The sequence below is a fragment of the Adiantum capillus-veneris genome, chromosome 27, assembly GCF_014529385.1.
Source record: "Adiantum capillus-veneris isolate H3 chromosome 27, ASM1452938v2, whole genome shotgun sequence".
Classification (NCBI taxonomy): Eukaryota; Viridiplantae; Streptophyta; class Polypodiopsida; order Polypodiales; family Pteridaceae; genus Adiantum; species Adiantum capillus-veneris.
The window spans coordinates 84994643-85002580 of NC_140957.1; positions in this window are offsets into that span (position 1 = coordinate 84994643).

Sequence of the window (7938 nt, forward strand, 5' to 3'; positions counted from 1 at the left end):
ATTTTTTTATTTCATTTCCTGTTTTTTGAAATTTTACCCTCTTTTGTTTACCATAAATACAATCTTCACAGAACTCTAAGTCCACTTCTTTCAAACCTGGTAGAAGCTTCTTCGTTTGAAGGATTTGCATTCCTTTGGCACTCATATGCCCGGGGGTTTCTAATCACCGAGCAAAAAAAATCGAGCAAAGACAAATCCGAGCATGAGAGTAGCAAGCTATGGATGCATCCACTGCAACTACATTGATGGCATATGTAGTGGCAATGATGAAGTGATGTGCCCAATGCATGATAAGCTCAAGCATATCCAACTGCCTCATAACCATCCCAACAAGATTCTCAAGGTATGATTGGTCGATTGTTTTTTACCAAACTTGACTAACAATTAATACATGTTAAGATCTACTAAGAACACAAGAGAATTAGGGCCCACATAATGGCCCAGCTTACATAATGGCGATTTAGAGCTTCCAAAGCCTGCGAGATCTCTATGGTTTCTCTCTAGACACCCACACACAAAAAAAAAAGAGAGGAGGTAGACGCAAATTTAGTTGAACTTTCAAGCTCTCTCTCTCTCTCTCTCTCTCTCTCTCTCTCTCTCTCTCTCTCTCTCTCTCTCTCTCTCTCTCTCTCTCTCTCTCTCTCAACACCTAATGACGCTTGATTATTGGATCAAAAATCCATGTGCACGTCAAATTTTACTAGTCTAATTATTACCATTGTGAAAGTGCCAAAACTTTCGCATTTGGCATTGTATTACTATGTACTGACTCTTGCTGAGAAGATTAGATACATCAAACAACCCTGACAAAGGCACCGGACAAATTTTGACATCCGAGTATTTTTTGGAAAAAAATTCTTGCCCATCAAAAAAATCATCTATCGACTTGGCTATAGTTTCAACACCTAGCCACGTAACTCCTCCAAAAATTCCTTTGACTTTTCTTGAGCAAAGCGTACTCAATGACCTGACGTCTCACATGGTTGTTAGTAAAGCTCTATGACTTTTCGATCATCCCTGAAATGACCTGTTGGATCTTTAGCTGCTCAACAGGCTCTCCTTTGTACACGGCCCCTTGAATAGGTGGTTCCACTTTCGAAAGCACAAGTCCGACTCTAGTAATCAGGCAGGAGAAGGTGATAGTAGCTTGCATAGCTTCATCTTTGTCCTCCTCCGTGGGAATGCAAGAAACCCTGCCCTCAACTCCTTCCTGTCTTGGTTGGTGTGAATCACCATATATGTGTGTGTGTGTGTGTGTGTGTGTGTGAGAGAGAGAGAGAGTGAGAGAGAGAGAGAGAGAGAGAGAGAGAGAGAGAGAGAGAGAGAGAGAGAGAGAGAGAGAGAGAGAGAGAGAGAGATTAGATAAGGTACGCAGCTCGGAAGAAGACCTCCTACACGTGGGAATAAAAAGACTTCAATGCTCCAGTCCAGGTCAATGAAGTTCAAAATCTGTAGTACCCGGGATGTAAACAACAGACGAGGAGCATAGTAGTTGAATGGGGGGAAGCGCAGTAGTTGGTGAATGGGGGGAAACGCGGTGCACTAGTTGGTGAATGGGGGGAAGTGCAGTAGCTGGTACAGAATGAGCGGGAGTGGCGCATTCCTAACAGAGCAGAAGAACGAGGCACAAGGGCGCTACTTTGAGTACAGGGGCTGAACTTTGCATGAAGATGATGGTGATGGACATCGCAACAACGGCAAGGCCCATTGGCACTGCAGTTTCAAGGTGGATGACGAAAGCAACACTGACCATTGCCAAGCTCCTCATGCTACAAGAGCTCCGTAGTCCCTGGTGCAAATCATCACTACATCGCCTGCGCGGAATGGTTGCAGTAATAGACCTGGGAGTTGCTAGAGCATGCCGCTGCTCGCACCTTAGGTAGATTTTGTGGCTAGGGTCATTTTTAAGAAAAAAATCGTCAAAATGAATGCATTGCCTGCCATAATACTTTGGTCTTCAACCTCAAGAAACCATAAAACTTGAAGTTGCATCCCACCAAGAACTTGCAAGGGTTAGTACAGGACATGTAAACCATTCTATGTAAAAGAGGCTCAGAATGCTAGGAGACGCTCAAGCATTGCTAGCAATGTTCGGAAAAAACGTGTCTCAACTTAATATCGTGTTGTTTTCAATTTCAAAAATGTCAATTGAGGGCAAGGGAAAAGGAGAAATTTCATCCCAAAGTAGAAAAAAGTAGTGTAAAAACACACAAAATAAACCTAATTTTATAAAATTTCCTCTTGGCAAATTCTAGGAAAGGAATTTTGTATGTGTGGAGAAATGATTTTTTTTGGAACACTGGTAGCTAGTTTATACCAAGTGGATAATACAAGTGGAAAGAACTAAAACAATAGACATAGGTGCCTTCTGCTCGTCGAAAGTGTTGATGGCTTTGTTGTAATAATCCCACGCTGATGCAGAATTGTTCCCCAACAATCGTCCAACACTTGCGGCAAGTCAAGGCCTTTTTTTTCTCCATGAATATATTTTTCTCTTTAATGTGATGAATGTTTTGATGTTATGAATGCAATAGCTTGTAATGCAACAACTTGTCTTCTTTCTTGATGATTTTGTTGATAAGTAGAGTGAAAATAGTGTTCCTAGTTTAGAAATTCAAGAGAGCTCCCGAATAGCTAGCATTTGGTAATCACATTGAACATGGGCATTGTTGTCAGGTAAAGATAGTTTGAAGATAGAGTCCTATGGAAGGAAGGAAAAGCTTCAATTTCTATCAGTTTCCTTTCATAGAGGACTTTGATGACAATGATTTCCATGGTGATGAGAGTGAGAGCACAGACATTGGTTTGGGGTCATTGAACAAATTAGATGCTCACACAGTTAGGCAAGAGGCAACCTTGAAATTGGCTCCAATGTTGGTTCCATGAAATTAGTCATCATGGGATTTGATTTTGGTTGTGGGGTTAGTTTTCAACATTGAAAAACCCTCTTGTGCTTTTGCAATTTTCTCTAAGTAATAAAGAATGTCTAAAGATACTTGCTCGATTATTTTGTTGCTCAAAAATACTTGCTCGCCAATTTGTATAACCCATATGCCCAAGCCGGTAGTGCCACACCGCAGTCAACTTCTATAGTTGCTGCACAAGCTGAAGGTTGCGTGCTGATAGTACACAAGTAAAGTGTACCGACCTTTTCTCCCTTGGCAACCACCAAAGATCCCGTTGAGATCTTCCATTGTTTGTTTCCGAATGCAATGTTGTGACCTTCATCGTCCAATTGTCCTGTAGAGATCAAATTTTTTCGAAGAGAAGGAACATGCCTAACATCTTTAAGCTTCCATTCATTTCCGTTAGCAGTTTTGACAGAAATTATACCTTTGCCGACAATCTCACAAGCTTCATCATCTCCTAAGTAGACATACCCAAAATTACCTTTCGTGTAATCTTGGAAATGTTGCTTGTGTGGTGTCGCATGGAATGAAGCCCCGGAATCTACTATCCAAGAATTAGACACATTGTCTAATGAGAGAATTAGAGCACCTTGGTCTACTTTACCTGCCACATTGGCCTCCGATGTTGGCTTGTTGTCTTGAAACTCAGTCTCCTTCTTCTTAGACCAGCAATCCTTCTTGACGTGGCCCTTCTTGCCGCAGTTCCAACATTCAAGAACTGACTTTGTGCATGACTTGCTCCGTCTTGAGCGATCACGACCCTTTTGGTTTTTGGACCTCTCCTTAGGCCTTCCTCTTGTTTCCACTGACGGTGAAGCACTTGATGATTCTCTTGTGCTTCTCCTTTGTATTTCCTGGCTTAGGAGAACACCCACAACATCATCAAACTTAAGAGTATTTGTGCCAGAAAGAGAACTACTTACAGCCATCACAAGGCTGTCCCAACTATCCGGTAGAGATGACAGTATAAGGAAAGCTTGCACTTCGTCATCGAAATTTATTTTCACCGATCGAAGTTGACTTATGTTTGTGTTAAAGTCATTTAGGTGTTCTACAATTGAACCATTCTCTACCATCTTTAGATTGAACAAGCGCTTCATAAGAAATACATAATCGGATGCCAATGGTTTCTCGTAGAAGTCGTCAAGTGGCTTCATCAACTCCTCCATGGTCTTCATCTCCGAAACATTGAAGGCCACCGTTGACGCCAAGCTTAACCGGATTGTTCCCAGTGCCTTTCGATCAAGGACAATCCATGCTTCATCTGCCATTGTTGCGGGCTTCTTTGCAAGACCGCCTAGTGGCAAATAGAGGTCCTTCTGGTAGAGATAGTCTTCAATCTGCATCTTCCAATGTTGGTAGTTTTTGCCATTGAACTTCTCAATCTCGAGCTTCCCTTCCTCCGCCATAACTCCCACTCAATTCAAGGAATCCTTTCCTTGAGATAATTTAGCTACGAGCAAACCTTGCTCTTATACCAGTTGTTAGGAAATACGACGTAGCTAAATAGATATTTGAGTAGATTACTTAATGGAGAGAGATAGATTTCACACACAAGAGATTATAGAGTAGAGAGAGAGAGAGAGAGAGAGAGAGAGAGTACACACGATATACGTGGTTCACCTAATGTGGGCTACGTCCACGGAAAAGCAGCCAGTCAATGGCTTTAGTACTTCAAAACAAGAAGTAGTTTACAAAGGGATTATACCCTTAATAGAGATCCCGCCTTGCTTCACTATCACCACCTCACACCCACCTTGTTGCATCAACTTCACACTATGAAATGTGTGTAGAAATGGCCTCCTTTTATAGGCGAAAAGGGTTTCCCTCTCTCATGAGAGGCAGCCATGTGTAGCCGCCCTTGTGTAGATAAGTCCAAATTGGACCCTCCAATCCGCCCATGTGTGGCCGCCCTTGAGAAGACAAGTCCGCTTTTGAATTCGGCCACCGGCCATTGACTTCTGACCATCAGCCACTGGCCAACCAGCCAACTGATCGGTCGTTTTTCGACCACTTTTCGGCCGCCATCCGGCCATAATATTTCGGCAAAAAGGAATATTCGAGATTGGCCGTGAAAATTTTGGTTTCCGGCGAGTGATTTTCCTTCACGCACGATGGCTTCTCCTCATAATGGGGGCCTTAAAAATGTGTGTTTTTACCACAAAAAATTACAAGGGGTAAATCAGGCTCCATACTTAACATGTCATTCTTGCATGTCCTGTTTTTGCATTTCTTGTTTTTGCATTTCCACTCTATTTGAGTTGCTCAGCAGGCATTAGCCCTTCTCCTCCTTCTTTGCACAGGTTACATGATGAACTCACTTGCCTGCAATTTACCAAGCCACAGGACCTTGAAAGCCATAGCACCAAAACATGCGCTTGAAGATTTAACCCTTCCACCTAACGAGCCAGCAAAGCGAAGCAGACCCCTGCCCTTGCTTGTCAACATCTAGCATTCCACATGCAACTCGAAGGTAACAAAGTCATCAAACGGTATGCACGTATCTAGTTTGCATTTTGTTTCCATTGTTATAAGGGTTACAAAGTTGGGGTTTCAACAAGCTCTATTTTTTGGTGCTTTGCAGAGTTTGAGTACCTGTGCCTATCAGATTCTGCTACTTGACCGAGGGACCACATGAGGAGTACGGCCTCATCCTAGAGAGGAGGCTACCTAAACATCTCACATAAGAGGATATCCTCGGTGAGGAGTGATTGAGTGTCTTTAGGTGCTTGCAAAAGAAAAACACAAAGATATTTCTTCACCATGTGAGGGATGAGTTCGTCGATGAATGTAGGCTTTTATACGAGAAGGTATGTCAGGCGGCCCCATCCAATGGTGAGTTGCTAGAAAAATGTCTATGAGATGTTTCAAGCAGCATTGAGTGATCTGACTGAACATCGGATTGCATGGGCAAGGTTTGGTGAATCTATCCTTGACAATTGCAAGATGCAGAAAGGGGGATTGAAGAGGAAGATCAACAAGTTTTGCACTGATAATGGCTTCATCAATAGAGAACCATATATCTGTGATGGTGCCTTATCCTTGACAATTGTAAGATGCAGAAAGGGGGTTGAAGAGGAAGATCAATAAGTTCCACACTGATAATGGCTTCATCAATAGAGAACCATCTTTTGGTGATGGTGCCTTATCATCAATATCAACAATGTTGCCAAGCAAGCTACAGCCATAGGAGGTAGTGTATATTCAGCTGATACTGGGCATGGCAGAGGGAATCGATGCCAATGAGGATGAGCTACAAAAGCTATTGGCCGAGTGAAAGTATAGCTGCATGAAAAGAGAGACCTATGGCTCAACAATGAAGGGTTGTTCTCTGCTTATAGTGGCTTGTACACTGAATTGGAGCAATTAAACAAGGAGTTGGAGGTGCTCAAGAAGTCATCGAATCCTTATCAACGAGAGGTTAATTGCAAGGAGGTAGAGGTCAAAGAAATCCCCAAAATGCTATCCAAAGCATGTGCCAACATTGATTTGGTCCAACTTACAAAAGATTTGGATGCTCAAAGTGCAAGAAAAGAGCTTGTACTGCTTTGGAATTACTGGGAAACTATGTGAGCTATGCATAAGTGGTTATTGTGCTAAATAAAGTGCATAGGAAGTGCTTGAAAAGTGCACATGGAGCACTAGGAAGTGCTTGAAATGTGCTCAAAGGTGCTTAGAAATATGTTCATAGTGCCTATAAGGTGCTAATAAATAGCTTAGGGACAACTTCATAGTGCTAACGAGGTGCTTAGAAAGTACTCAAAAGTGCTTCATAGTGCTCAGTAGAGCTTAGAAAGTGCTAAGACACATCTCAAAAGTGCTAAGAGGTGAAGCAACCACTTAGAAGTCCTTCACAGTGATTCACACTGAAGCAACTCCTTAGAAGTGCTTCACAACGCTCAATGGTGCTTAGAAAGTGCTAGCAGTGCATAGAAAGAGCTTCAAAGTTTAGCAATTTCTTAGTAGAGAAGAGTGCTTAATGGTGCTTTAAAAATTGATTAGAAGTGCCTAAAAAGATCTCCAAAGTGCTATTAGGTGATTAGAAATGCTTAGCAAGTGGTAGGAATCAGTGTAAAAACTACTTGGAAGCGCTTCGTAGTGCTCTGATGTGCTTAGCAAGTGGTAAGAAAGCTATGTAGCAACTGCTACAAAGTGTTTCACAATGCTCAATGGTGCTTGGAAAGTATTTAGAAGTGCTTAGAAAGAGCTACAAAGTGCTATGAAGTGCCTAGAACGTTGTAAGAAAGCAATGTAGCAATTGTTTAGAAGTGCTTCACAATGCTTAATGGTGCCTAGAAAGTACTTTGAAGCTCTTTAAAATAGCTTCAAAGTGTTTACTAGGTGATTAATCAAGTGCTTAGAAAGAAGTTTAGCAACCACTTAGAAGTGCTTAGAAAGAGCTTAGAGATTGTGCTTTAAAAGTGCTTAGTAGATGCTCAGAAGTATTAAGAAAATGCACAAAAAGCGCTTTGTAGATGTTTCAAAAGTGCTTGCCAAGCATTTTGAAATTTGCTTTTAATTATTAAGAATAAGTTGGATAGCAACATTAAAGCACATTTAAGTGCATTCAAGCATCAAATGATCTTATTCTATGTTGTTGTCTATGCTATGGTTGGTAGGAGAGAAAGAATGCTTTGGAATGTGGGTTCTTTACGTCTTAGAAAGCGTTCATGGATATAACAATTCAATATATCCAGTAGGAGAGTAGATCCTTCATGGTGCCTTCGCCACCTACAAGGGTCTTTGTTTTGAAACCGGTTGTGTATATTCTTGACAATTGTATTGCATGTGGTAAACCCCTCTCAACTAACCACATGGCAGGGGTTTTCTTGCTAGAATGTCAACACATGTATCACCCATTTTGCTTTGTAATATTGTGTGGCACTAGGTCAGAGTGTAATTACCCAATGTGCAAGGTAAAGATTCTAGAGATTGCCTAGTGATGGGTGCTCAGAATTGCATACATAGAGCTTGGGGGTGAGTTCAATTACCCTTGCCATGAGATTAGTTCATCAATAGTCTAAAATGA